General features: G+C 36.6%; 1 long non-coding RNA gene across 2 annotated transcripts in view; it reads right to left on the reverse strand.

Annotated features, from left to right (window-relative positions):
• LOC141571668 (uncharacterized) overlaps positions 1–13852 on the reverse strand; it is a 141598-nt gene that overhangs the window by 12251 nt on the left and 115495 nt on the right. For both annotated transcript variants that reach the window (XR_016020299.1, XR_016020298.1), the window contains exons 4-5: positions 4292–5867; positions 2262–2361 (exon numbers count right to left, since the gene is read on the reverse strand). This is a non-coding gene — a long non-coding RNA (uncharacterized LOC141571668). The remainder of the gene's footprint in view (positions 1–2261; positions 2362–4291; positions 5868–13852) is intronic.

Raw genomic sequence — 13852 nt, forward strand, 5'->3', positions numbered from 1 at the left:
ATTTTTCTATAGGATCATCACATTCCATGTTGCTAGCTAACTGCTTGCCAACAATCCTTCCCTCAACCTCACACACAGCCATTGTGCTCATGATGAAACACTACAATACTGTTATAATGTAATCATGTCCTAATCTTCCAGAAAGGCATTCAAATGGGGGAGGCTTCCATGTATTTTAAAGCAAACAACAGCTTTGTCACATTCTTAAATCATAAATATTTGCACTTAAAACTCTCACCTTCATCCTTCTATCCATTCATACTCAATGTTTCTGCTGCTGAATAGTTCAGGGAACACAGGAATAAACATTTGTCTATAGTCAACTCCTTTCAGGGAGGAAATGCCATTTTTAGACAGAACCATAATCTATCCAACTCAGGATTCTGTCTCTTAACAGAAATAAAAGTGACACTGAAGGAAAAAATGACTGTTATCCTTTATAATATACCTGGAACAGCACTAAATGTCCTTTTCATAGATTTTTATAGATTGGTCAACTTTGAACTTATCCCACTGACATTATATATGCTTGTAAAGATAAAACAACAAAGATGAACTGATTTGAGCCATTTCTCCAATTTCTCTTTTTGGTAAGTAATGTGTGTAGGCTATAATCAATCAATGACATTTAGGGATTCAATGAGTCCCAAAGAAAAAGAAGGGGGTATCTGAGTTTAGGGATGGGATGAGACAAAGCATGAAGAAGCTGCACTGTTGCTCGTTTCTTCATTTGTTTCTAGTTCCGATTTTTCATGGTTTAAATTTTGAATGATATCCACCTATAATTTTCCAAATAATATGAGCAAAAAAGAAGGTTCAGCAGACTCCTCGCTGGGTCAAGTTCACCAAACAGTATATATACTCAAGGCTTACTATGAACCACGTACTGTTATCTGCAGTAACCATTTACTCTTGATATTAAGCATAGGAAATATATTGTTGTTGTCGGTTCCATCTTGAAGATGGGAAAAGTAAGTTTCCTCCAGGCTCACTTGCTAAAGTACACTGAGCTCACGTCACAGGGCTAAGATCCAAACCAAAGTCACGCTGCCTCAGAGTCCTGACTTTTTAACACTGATGCAAAATCCCAAAGTCATGGTTTAAAAAAAAAAAAAAAACAAAGCAAAAACTCCATTGTACTCTTGGAAGAAAATAAAAGAATCTGATGCTCATGATGATGCTTCCATTGACGATGAAAATGTTAGTGGACTAAATGGGCCCCATCTCACCATTCCTTTTGTCTGGATATAGCGCATAATGTGATTTATGGTCAGTTTCAGTCCTACCCTGAAAGACTAAACAGGAAGGCACTGAAAAGATGAAACTATTATCATTCCACAGATTAAACCGTTATACTTAATCAGAAGAAATAACAATAAAATTCCTTTATCTGGTACTGCATTAAGATTGTCATACTAGGAAATGTTTGGAAGCATTGTCATCCCTAGCAAGGAAGTGGAGGAAAGTAGCAGAGTGTGGATTTATTCTGATAATCATGGCAGGCGAATTCACAGCTGAGTCAGTCTGATTATTTATGTTATCATCAGAATCAATAGTGATGTCTGACTTCCCAACCACCCCACAAGCATGGGAGATTACAGGAAAGAGAGGCCACAACACGTTCAATAAACAAACACAGAAAACTGGCTTCAAATCCTGGCTTTCCTCTTAATATGCCATTGTGGGCAAGGCATCATGTGGGAGCCTCAGTCTCTCCTACCTAAAATAGGGCTAATGGTACCGCTGAAGAAATGAGTGAAGTAATGTATCTTGAAGTGTCAAGCACCGCCTCTGGGTTGAAATCCATCTGACTTGAATCAAAATAAATGGGAGCACAAATTGACTTTATTATTTTGGGTCAAGATGATGAAATAGCCATGAGGTAGGCCAGTTAATCTAGGAAATGGAGAGATGACTCAAAACATCATGTAATAAACTGCTTGAGTAGAAAAAGCCCAAATATTGCTGTCTGTTTGCAAATTCCAGGGAAGAGATTGTACCATAAGTCTCACTGGTGGCAGTTGTTTGCAATGCACATCAATAGCTTTCCTCTGATTCTTTGAGACACAAATTTGCATTACCCAGTAGAATGAATACTGACCAGAGTCAAAGAACACTTTTATTTAGAGTTATGTACAGTGACAATAAACCCTGAGGGTTTCTTATAGCTAAAGAAAGCAAGATAATAATGGCTGCACAAAGATAAGCGTAAGGAATGGGTGTAAAAAAAGCAGGAAGAAATGTAAACAAGTAAGAAATACCTTAGTCTGACAGACGTAGGATCTGATTCTTCTTCTAAGTGTTGTAATAATCCGTATATGATTTTCCACAACTAATAATCTCCCTCTGGACCACAGCTGCCTTATTTGAAAAATGAATGAAACAGACTCATTAGGTTGAGTCCCAGGGTCTCAAGCATTCTATGATTCTATCAAGTTTTGACAAGAGCTGTTATAAAATTAAATGTTACTAAACATAAACATTCACTCAGTTAAACATAAAAGGAAATTTTATTGAGCAACTATTAACTTCCAGATACCATCTTAGGAAGAGCTTTTACAGCAGAAAATAAGTCAAACAAGGTTCCTGTCCTCATGACCCTTATATTCTAGAGGAGGAAATGCTAAAAAGAAACAGTAAACAACTAGATGGAAAGCTACATTTTAGACTGCATTAGACTGTTTTACCTATGGGGAGGATATAATGTGGTGGTGGTAACTGTGATATTTAGGTCCATAAAAATGTAAAGAACGGGAAATCCTGAGCACTGGAGGGTGATAGGAACAGGTGACTTTCCTACTTGGAGGTGCTCTGTTGGACCATACACAGGTTATCCCGCTCTGCCACACACAATGACAGTGAGTGCTTTCCTCCTAACTCTGAGACCTCCATAACCAGTGAGTGGAGGAATATTAACACAACAAAAAAGTATCACATTTTTATGGAATCTCAAAAGACCCTAAACAGTCAAAGCAATCCTAAGAAAAAAGAACAAGGCCGGAGGTATCACATTCCCTGATTTCAATTTACAGTTGTACAAAGCAACAATAATCAAAACAGCATGGTATTCGCAGAAAAACAGATACACAGACCAATGGAGTAGAACTGAGAATCCAGAAATAAAACCACATATCTGTGGGCAAATAATTTTCAACAAAGGAGCCAAAAACATACAATGGAGAAAAGAAAGGCTATTCAATAAATGATACTGGAAAAATTGGAAAGCCACATGCAAAGGAATGAAACTAGACTGCTATCTGTCATCAGACACCAAAATTAACTCAAAATGGATCAAAGACCTAAATATAAGACCTGAAACAATAAATTGCATAGAAGAAAGCATAGGTACTAAATTTACGGGCCTCAGATTCAGAAAGAATTTTTATGAATTTGACCTCAAACGCAAGGGAAGTAAAAGCAAAAATAAAAGAACGACACTATATCAAACTAAAAAGCTTCTGCACATAGAAAAAAAAATCAACAAAACAGAAATAACCAACCGAATTGGAAAAGATATTTGCAAACAACCTCCAATAAGGAGCTAATATCCAAAATATATAAAGAACTCACACAACTCAACAAAAACAAAACAAAAAAACAATCCAATTAAAAAATGGGCAGAGGACCTGAACAGACACTTCTTCCAGTAAGACAAACAAATGGCCAACAGATACATGAAAAAATGCTCAACTTCACTAGCTGTTACACAGATGCAAATCAAAACCTCAGTAAGATACCACCTCATACTGTTAGAATGGCTACTATCAACAAGACAAGTAATAACAAGTGTTGGAGAGGTTGTGGAGAAAAAGGAACTCTCATATACTGCTGGTGGGAATGCAGATTGGTTCAGCCACTATAGAAAACAGTATGGAGTTTCCTCAAAAAATTAAGTCTAGAATTACCAGATGACCCAGCAATCCCTCTTCTGGGTATCTACCCCCAAACTCTGAAAACATTTATCTATAAAGATGTGTGTACCCTGATGTTCACTGCAGCATTACTCACAGTGGCCAAGACATGGAAACAACCAAAGTATCCTTCGATAGATGATTGGATAAAGAAGATGTGGTACATAATGATGTATATAATGGAATATTACTCTGCCACGAGAAAAGATAAAATACTGCCATTTGTGACAACATGGATAGAGCTTGACATTATCATGACAAGCAAAATAAGTCATACAGAAAAAGTTGAGAACCTTATGACTTCACTAAAACTCCTTATTGGGAGTTAGGCAGGAATTGTATTTAGTTCCAAGATCAATTTGGAGTAAATCATTACCTACCTTTTTTATTCCTTCATTTGATTATTGGTCCATTTACAATTGCTGCATCTTCTTGAGTTAATTTCTGCAAGATTTAATTCTAGAAAGTCATCCATTTTGTCTAAATTTTCAAATGCATTGCAAAAAGTTATACAGAATTTCTCACGCATTTTAATCTCCCTTGAATCTATATTTATGTTTTCTTTTTCATGTTTAACACTTCCATATTCCCTCCTTTTCTTGATAGACCATTCCCAAGGCTTATCTATTTTATTCATTAAAAACAAAAAACAAACAAAAAAGCAGCTTTTTTCCCCCTCTCCATTCTTAATTTTTTTTAATCTGAATTAATTTCTTCTCTTTTATTTTTATGTGTTTATTTTATTGTGCTACATATTCCATCCTTTTCTTAAACTTTTCTTGAAATTTTGAAAAATTTCCAGGTTAATCTCCAGGCTCACAAAATATTCTCTGTAGTTATGTCTATTTTACATCCACTCCCTCTATTTTTTTCCAACAAACTTTTAGTGTCCAAAATTTCTAACTTGTTCCCTTTTATGATCATAATATTCTTTGTAACTTCTCTGAACTACATTGATTATGCTTATCCTGAGGGTTTTTTTCCCCCTTTTCTCAATTACTCTATTTTCTGTTATTGGTACGTATGTTTGTTTTGGTGACTCTTTTTCACATTGTTAATTCCGTCATATATTTCGTGATTCGTGGTGATTCATATATTTGACTCTTTGATCATGTCTACTTTGAACAATGCCTGACTACTGTGATGACCGCATCTTGCCCCTCATACTGACGGACAGAAGAAGGAAGGGCTGTGGTGAATTTGAGATGTGAGCTACATTTACTTGAGTAGAGGCAATTCTGTCTTTCTTGAATACCAATAGCTGGTATCTTGCCTTGACTATATAATTCTTTTCTGGCTTTCTGCTTTATCCTGTGAGCAAACAACACCCAAACCTCTGCTGGGTCCAGTACAGAGGAACGGGAGGGGCTTAGTTGCTCTGGAAGCACAAGCTGTAGCTCCGCAATGAACCTTCTGAGAAACATCTCAAGATCCATCCAACAGTTTATACTCATTATGTCGGGCCAAGATCAATCAGGAGTATTACTACCACCTCAGGCATAGCCTATTCATGTTTTGTAGTTTGTTTTCCTCTTCAAAAATCTATTCACATTTGCTTTTTATCTTTCAGGAATTGTATGCGAGTTCTGGTTTTTCTAATGACCTCCTGTATAGCTTTTGGCATAGCTGTGGATTTATTCATTGAAGAAATGAATCTTCTCTTTCTTTCCATTGGCTTTTAGAGGGGAAGGTGAGCAAGCACATGTTCTCATTTTTTCCATTCGGGTGCAATATTCCCACTACTGAGAGTTTTTGTTGGGAAAAAATGAACTTTTGTGAGAAAAAAATTGAACTTCACTATATCAATAATGAAGGACTTCAGTCATTATTTCCCCCACAATTATAAGTCCCTGAAGCACAGAACGAGAAAGAGTGATCTGATTAATGCTCTTTGTTCTGATTTCATTTCCACGCAGCAACATTTTGCATGTGGTCTGGCTTCCCACACAGGTCTTCCTAGAAGGGAAGAAAGCATAAATAAGCACTTCGAAGTTCTAATCTCTACGGTGGCAATTTCTTGTAAATTATAAAGTAGACATTCTGGTTTGAAACTTCAGTCTCTTGATTTTATTTAATGTGCCTCCAACCCTACAGATGAAGCATCCCACGACTTGTAAGCAGAATCAAGTTTCTAAAAATTCAAGGTTTGAAGACAAACCTTTATATGTAGTGATCAAATGCCTTTGGCACCAAGCTACCTGAGTGTGAATTTTGCCTCTTAACAACCACAACATCTTGTTATCCCAGCTTCCTCATCTAAGAAAGTAGCTCGGCATGTAGACAGCACTTTCTAAGTGTTGACAAAAAAAAAAAAAAAAAAAAAAAAATCATCAGAAAGAAGATAGGAACACAAAGTAAACCCACAGGATATTATTCGTTTCAAAAAAGAGAGATTCCACGATGTGAGACAAAGTTAAGCAGGTATATTTAATTCATGGCTTCTCAGATCCCTTTATGTGTTATGTGCAACATATTTGAGTCTTTAGTGAGATATGATATAGAGACAAACTTACTTGACTCCAAAATGATTTTATTTCAGAGTAGCTCACAAAATTTATTTCCTCAGACAATACTTTGGGAAAAGATGCATCAAAGGGAACTGTCACTCTGGTGGTCTCTTGGGAGACCTTAGGCCTGTTATGTGTCCAAGAGACAATACCAAGACATCCCCACGTGTCTGGTAATGATCAGTTTTAAGTAGTGATATCTTTCTGGAGTACATACTCCACACCGAAAAATTCTGCGTAGCACCAGTGCTCCATATTTTTAATAACCCCATCTTTATCTACCATCACAACTTGTTTGTTAAGATTCCAGCCCCCCAGGCCTTGTGAAAATAACTAGTCCAGCAACATAAAAAAGTGGATTATAAAGAAGATATGCAGGTTAAACTGTTGGGTTTCCTCAGTGAATATGTGTTTCTATTGTGGCTGCTATTCTGTTCTTCAGCATCTGCTTCTTGGATACACAATACCTTGCCCTTCTGGAAGCAGGCACATCCAATGGTAGGGTTTTCTGTTACCGCAGTGGGGCTATTTTTGAGCGGTTGAACCTTTTGGACTTTGAAAGGATACCATAAGCTTTCCTCCTTCCACTGATTTTGGTGGGACTGACTATAACCCCCTCAGAGGATGTGGGATGGACTATTTATTATTCCTCTGTGTGGGGGCGGGGGGAGAAAAAAAAAAAACTCCAGGCAAAATGTAACTATAATGATTATTTCTCAACAGCCACAAACTTTTCTCCATGCTAAACAAATTTCTCCCCTTCTACTACCAAATGCCTGCTGCACAGAAGACACAGAATCAGAGCATCACTATGTCTGGGGTTGGGAGGCCTTAACTTCCTTAACTCTTTCTTACTCAGGTTACAGCTTGTTGTCAAATTATGTTCAAATAATAAAAAAGGGCATTTATGCATAAATTTTAACTCTATAAAAGCCTAGTTAACAAGGCTTTTCAGGTTGCACTAACCTAAGAAACTTGTTAACAAAGAAAATAAAATGTTATTACTGATGAGAAAATTAAGAACAACAACCAAAAACTTACTAGAACTTAGTTGCTGGAATACACACTTCTTCTCAACTATAGGAGGGTATTCAGGTATTGTCCCAAGATAGGCAGGCTGTCTCCCAAGAAGTCTCCCCAATTATTCTCATTCTCAGGCCTCAAATTATCTGAATCATCTAACTATTAATACAATCATGAAATTAACCAGGTATCTGTAAAATCTCAGTATCTATTTTTTCAAATGTTACATCTGGGTATAATTGTGGAGATTTCCAATTTAAATTACAGTGATTTATAAATGATCACTCTCATATCCTCAGGCAACAATAATCACCGATACCAGAGTGGCTGTTAGAGACATTTTAGTTTTCCCTAAATTTGTACAACCTCAAAAGAAGGGAAAGTGGAGAGAAGAGAGAAGAAAAATACAAAATAAACATTAGCAGCTTTAATGAATGCCCTCTTTATCTCCTTGTTGCTTTTAGTTATTGACATACTTACCTATATTTGCATATAGCTGTACAATTTGTAAAGTGTGCACAAACAGTAGCTATATGAGTTATAACTGAAGATGCATGAAAAACCCTAATAAATGGATAGTTGACTAAATGGGAATAGAAGTAAGGCTGCCTCAACTCATCTTTCATCAGCTAGTTTGGTGACAATAGGGTGTAGTCTTTTCTAGTTTGTCGTGGTGTCTGGCTCATAATATGCACTGAATAAATATCTGTAGATTAAAAGAACTAGAAATTGATAACTACGGATGAAGCAGTCCATTGTCTGAAATACAGTTTCTTAAGCATTGGTTTGAATGCAAGAATAAGAAAGATGTCAACCATTAGTTTTCTAAGCACTTATAACTAGATAGTAACACAAATCTCTATAAGGGAGAGATTGTTCATTCAAAATGTGCATGGGACAGTGGATGGGCAATTGGAAGAGACATACAGTCAGAGAAAAGGACAGGGGAAGTTTAGTGTAAAGATACGCACTGTAACCAATGACATTTTGAGAGTTAACCAGCCCATTGTTTTCATACAGTTAAAGAACCACCATTTGTCAGATAAAGTATACCATCCATTTGGCCTCAATTGTAGTTCCCTAAGTACCAATACTGTATTAAACTGACCCCAGGTTAAGGAAGGGAGGGACATCTATGCCAACCTTAGGGCCATTTCTGAATATCTAGAAATTTTTTAAAATGTAAGTTGCCCATTAAAAAGTCAAACAAGGATAAAATGCAGTATCAAGCTAAACCTTTGCAAGGTGATGATTGAGACTGGATGTTTCCACTGGTCTGGGGATGTGTTCTGATAGCTGGCTCTGCTCCAGAAACCTGTTTGCAGAGAGATAAAAATGCTGTGTCTTCACAGTCTTCCAGCACCAGCTGACTATCACTAGGCAGAAGGTCAGCAAAATGATGGTGAGATTTCAGTTCATCAGTTCATAAGCAGGCCAGTATGTTTTATTTGGCAGCTCCAAAAGCAATGTCTGCTTAGTTGATATAAGGCTCCAAGTGGTGATTCAAAAAGCCTGCTATGGGTGTTTCCTCCTTAGGAGGATTGCTGTCAGGAGAGGCAAGGGCAGCACAGAGTGTGGGGAGTTAGTAGGGAATGTAATCAGTTTCCCCAACACGATGAGTGCATCAAATGCTGAGAAAAGACAGATGTTAAGGAGAGAGTGAAATAAGCAGGTGTGCAGCTGAATTAATCAGTAGGTATCTTTACGTACACAGAAGTGTGAACAAGCTTTGTTATGTATTATTAGCTAGGTTTTGAGAAGTGCAGAAACCTTATTCATGCTATATTGACCTCAAAAAGGAATTTATTGACTAAAAGAAAAGAGAAGTTCAAAGATCAAGGTAGCTCCTGGCACATCAGGAATAGTGATCTTGAATGCTATCTTCTGGGCGTCCCTCTCTCCCTCGTTTCTGATTTTTTGTGGGCTGGCTTCAATCTTTCTAACTGCACATGCATCTCCATCTAGTGACTGAGGACGAGACTGTTGGGAGCCCCAAACTCAAATCCTCCCGGCCTAGGACCCCAAGCAGAAGAAAGGTCTCCTCTTTCTAAATGTCATAGATTGACATAAAGAAAACTGATTGCTCTATTGAGACACATGTTCAGCCTTGTACTAGCCACTCTGCCAAGAATGCTGGATTCCTTGATTGCCCTAAGCTAGCACAGACACCTTGGAGTTTGTCATTAGAAGCATAAAAAATACACAAAGAGTCACAGAGTGCCCATAAGGGCAGTGCAGAAGAAGTGGGGTGGAAAATAGGGAAGATATTCCCAAAGGAAATGGGTATGTTTCATAAAGAAGGGCGATGGGAAACAAATAACAAGTGCTGGCAAGGATGTGGAGAAAAGGGAACCCTCGTACACCATTAGTAGGATTGTAAATTGGTGCAGCCACTATGGAAAACAGTAAGAAGAGTCTAGAAAAAGTTAAAAATAGAGCTGCCATATGACCCAGCAATTCCACTTCTGGGTATTAATCCAAAGAAAACAAAAACACTAATTCAAAAAGCTGTATGCACGCCTTTGTTCACTGCAGCATTACTTACAATAAATAACCAAGATATGGAAGCACCCTAGGTGTCTATCAGTATATGGACGGATAAAAATGTGATCTATGTATACAATGCAATATTACTCAGCAGTAAAAAAGAATGAAATCCTGCTATTTGCAACAACACAGAGAACCTAGAGGGTAATATGCTAAGTGAAATAAGTCAGAGGAAGAAAAATAAATTCTGTATGATTTCAATTATTCGTGGAAAATGAAAACAGAAACAAATCAATAAAAATAAAACTGAAACAGACTCATAGATACAGAGAACAGTTGATGGTTGCCAAAGGGGAGAGAGATGGGAAAATGTTTTTAAATTTTTTTAACTAAAAAAAGAAGGGGGGTAGGAAATGTATTGAGCAGGAAGATAAATCACTACTAAAAGGACAATATACTGATATTGGGACAAACACACACATGGGGAGACACATGCTCTTTGAAGCCTGACCACGTAGTATACTTAAAAAAAAGCATTTCCCCAATTAATATTAGCAGGACGTTTTTTGATCATAAGTAATAGGTACACAAACCAAACTAGTTTAGAGAATAAAGGAATTTAAGCAGCTGAAAAAAATCCAAAGGTTTTGGTGTCTTCTGGCAAGGCTTGATTTGAAAGCTTGAACACAGTGGCTGAGACCTCGATCTGGTTCTTCATTTTACAGCCTGTCTCAGTGTCAGCTGCATTATCAGCAAGCTTCCCCTGTGTGGTCCTGAGACAGCTGAGGGCAGGTCCCAAGGTGTCCTGCTTTCTCACTCATGATAAGCACAGAAATCAATCTTTCTCTCATTTCTAAATAAGAGATGTGAGGTAAATTAAAATATGAGGTCTAGAGAAAAACAAGACCAAGAAAAGGTGATTACAAATATGCAACCATATGTCTATTTGAACTTTAAATTTATGTTTGTGCTTCCAAAATACCAGGTTACATACTTATCATAAGGAATGTAAACAACTTACCTTTGTCAGATTGTGAATTTTATGCTAGCCTTATAAAATTGTAAAAGTAAGCTATTTTCTTTTTTTCCCTACATTTTGAAACATTTTATATGATATGGGAATTTTGTTCTTTAATGTTTGAAGGAATTGCTTATTAAACCACCTCATTTGTGAATAATTTTATTAGTAGTACTGTGAACACTATTTAGTTCATTGTCTGCTTAATGGTCTATTCAGGCATTATACTTTATTCTGAGTAAATTTAGGTCATTTACATTTTCTCAGAAGTATGCAATTTATTTTTAATATCTGCTGTATCTATTTTTATATCATTGGTTTTTTTTTTCTTTCCTGCATCAGCCTTCTAGTTTTTCCTCATGTATTGTTTCCTAAGAAAAACAAAACCAAAAAGTGACTCTTGGACTTGCCCATTTTATTACATCGCCCATGTGAAATTATTATTTTTTGCTTCTTATTCCCTTCTACATACTGTTCTTCTTATGTTTGTTTGTTTGTAGTGTTTTTCTTTTTTTTTTCTTTTTTTTTTGGTCTAAGCAAGCTGAATGCCTAGCTCATTTCTTTTCACTTTTTTCTCTTTTAATATAAAATCTTGTAGGTAATTAATTTACTACTGATTCAATAGGTTTTTCATTTGGTATTAACTTATATAAGTTGTAGTACTTTAAAAAAAAATCAAGATTGTTTTTTGAAAAATGTCTGAGTTTTGGGACATTTTTCACCCTATACCTATGTTATTCATGTCTAGATTTAGTATCGGAGACTGTGGTTGCTACAATTTCTAATTTTCCTTTTATTATGAGTTTTTAGAGGACAAGTTTTAAAGACGTTCCCTTGACATTTGAAAATAAAGTATATTCTTTTTGATTCTTGGGTGCAGCTCTTTCCATTTATCTTTTCTCAATCTTTTAAATGTTATTCAGATTCTCCATTTCAATATATTTTGGTTTAATTGAGCTGTCATAAAAAGAGTGATGTTTTTAGATTTCCCACATCAATTATATTTCTGTTTACTTTACATATTTTTTGTTATAATTCAGTTCACCCATTACGCTTCACAGATTTTATGTCATCACTACTTGACCCTTGGCTTTTGATTAAATTTTACATTAATCTTGGTATTTTTTATCTTTTACATATTTAGCTACATATATTATTTAAAAATGATAGTCACTGGTGTCAGAAACACAGATTAAACAAGATAAATCAAAAAGAAAAGTTTGTTGGGTAATATTGAGGTTTTTCACAGAATTGACTGCCCAAACCACAGAAAGGGGGCAAGGCAAACATCTCACGTTGAGAGCACAGAACAAGGACAGAGGCAAAGGAAGCAAATTTCACATGATTTGGAAAGTACATGCTCAATAGCTTGACTGAGGCAGACAGTTTCTGTTGGGAGCGAGTGGAAAATGGGGGTTATGACGTCAGTCTTTGAGTCTCAAGATGAGGCCTGTGGTTCAGACCTGCGGCAGCCTTCACAAGAGAAAGCTCGCTTTGGCTCCCCAGTATCTCTGCACTATAACCACACACGTTTTCTAACAAATTTTGATCTGGTATTCAGAGTCTGTGTGTAAGGACTAACGTTTCCAAACATTGAGTCCAAACCATCTCTCCTTCATTACCAAGGAAGGGTTGAGCTGAGGCCGAGTTCCATGCGCAGAACTGAGCTGGGCACGGAATTAAGAAGGTAAAGCGAAGGAGTGAGGTTCCCAGCAATGGTAGGAACAGTTCTCTTTATTGTTGCCAGTGGGATCCTGCACTTGTACTTTTCCAGCCTCATCCTATTCTACATTTAAACTGAGCACTGACAGCCCACCTCCCTCTCTTTCTGCTTCAGAGACCAACTAAAACTAATATTTTGTGACATGCTGTCACACTCCAAGCTTGTTTAAATAGGGATAAAACTATTACTGATCTTACTCCCCGATGACAGAGGAAATTACCAGTAACATGTAAATCCCATGGAAAGTACAAGGTGTTAGATGCAAACAGAAAGTGCTAGCTAAATGTTCAAGAGGATGAAGAGGAAAGAAAAAGAAAATGCTCTTCTCATCACCTTCAATAAATTGGAATTTCTTCTATTTAAGTGGTAAGGAGAGTTTCATTGTCTGTGCATCTGATTGTAATAGCTTTACTACTGACAAATGTGTAAAAAGATAATTTTATCACATTAAAAATATCTTATCACTACAACTATGATACAGATGCAATGGAGCAGCCACACTTCTTATTTGATGAATCAAATTTGGTTTTTATAAGGCACATTTTTACCGGCAAACAAAAGAGCTTTTAGATGAACTGTAGAATGCAAGGGCAATGATATCTGTAATACTTTATCTGGCTGAAAGCTTTACTCCTCTGGAGATACAAGCAGCTGACCTAGTAAACCAGAGACTTCCACAACGCATCTATAAAAGTCAGGGATCGTACAGCCACATTGCCTTTTCAATTTCATAGGCAATCATGACATGTAATTGTCACTATAATCACTCACACACATATTTTTGACTACTCTACTGTTTTTCTGAATGATCATTGAATTATTAAGTGAAAATAAACAAATAATACCAGACGCTAGACACAATGTTAATGCAATGTGCCAATAATGAACTCTAAAGGCAAACTTTTTCCCGTTGTGACCTGCCCCGCACCTCCACCATTTTCCTCTGCTCTCACTGCCTTACCCCAGCTGAGGAGACTTTACATTCAGTCTTTTTTCCCAGGAGTCCAATGTATTCTACCCTTATGACTGAGGCTTCTTTATGATTCAATGGACAAAAACACATATTTGGTTAGTAAAATAGTAAGAGTTAAATATTATTAACGAAGACAGACTTTTCTTTATAAGTTCTAAAATATCTGCCTATTGATATTAATTTTGCTCTCAAGTTTAACTTTGTGAAATA

This window comes from Rhinolophus sinicus, chromosome 2, assembly GCF_057876585.1.
Source record: "Rhinolophus sinicus isolate RSI-liver-muscle chromosome 2, RSI-T2T, whole genome shotgun sequence".
Taxonomy (NCBI): Eukaryota; Metazoa; Chordata; class Mammalia; order Chiroptera; family Rhinolophidae; genus Rhinolophus; species Rhinolophus sinicus.